The sequence below is a fragment of the Zerene cesonia genome, chromosome 14 (genome assembly GCF_012273895.1).
Source record: "Zerene cesonia ecotype Mississippi chromosome 14, Zerene_cesonia_1.1, whole genome shotgun sequence".
Classification (NCBI taxonomy): Eukaryota; Metazoa; Arthropoda; class Insecta; order Lepidoptera; family Pieridae; genus Zerene; species Zerene cesonia.
In genome coordinates this window covers 8,802,661-8,803,179 of record NC_052115.1, presented here as the reverse complement: position 1 = coordinate 8,803,179, position 519 = coordinate 8,802,661, and the positions used below count along the sequence as shown (strand labels likewise).

The 519-nt window shown below is 43.4% G+C and overlaps 1 protein-coding gene across 1 annotated transcript in view; it reads right to left on the bottom strand.

Annotated features, from left to right (window-relative positions):
- LOC119831961 (guanine nucleotide-binding protein subunit beta-5) overlaps positions 1–519 on the bottom strand; it is a 5,538-nt gene that overhangs the window by 2,830 nt on the left and 2,189 nt on the right. The gene's annotated exons all lie outside the window — the stretch shown is intronic.

Below are 519 nucleotides of genomic sequence, written 5' to 3'. Positions count from 1 at the left end.
GTCCGGCCTACACATGCATAGGAATTCCGTTTAGCATTAGACAGCCTTAAACCAATCGGACGTACGTAAAGAAGGTAAGGTTACTTCGGCATCATTTATGACTATCTAAATTTTAGAATATCAATGAGTTATCAGCTACAAACAGTTCTATCCACACGTATCCTGTAAATAACAAGGTAAATGGTTAATATGTAATACCAATAACGATGTTAAAATAACAATAACAGTGTCAACGGATGAGCTAAATCATAATCATCATTTGGGGATACCCAATGGAGCTTTTTCCGTGCTTTGCACACATATGTGTAATAAAAGAGCTACACCAGCATGAATGCCCCTTGGTGAAATTTAAATACATAAGAAAACTGATAGACAATTGGGCATTCCTTAAGAACTCATCCACGTAAACTTACAGATCAACGGGCCAATGATCGACCAGAGTGTGCAACAGCAAGGGCCCGGCTACCGACTGCGGGCAGAGCGCGGCCGCGCGAACGAGCAACGCCCCGGCGCCCCCCG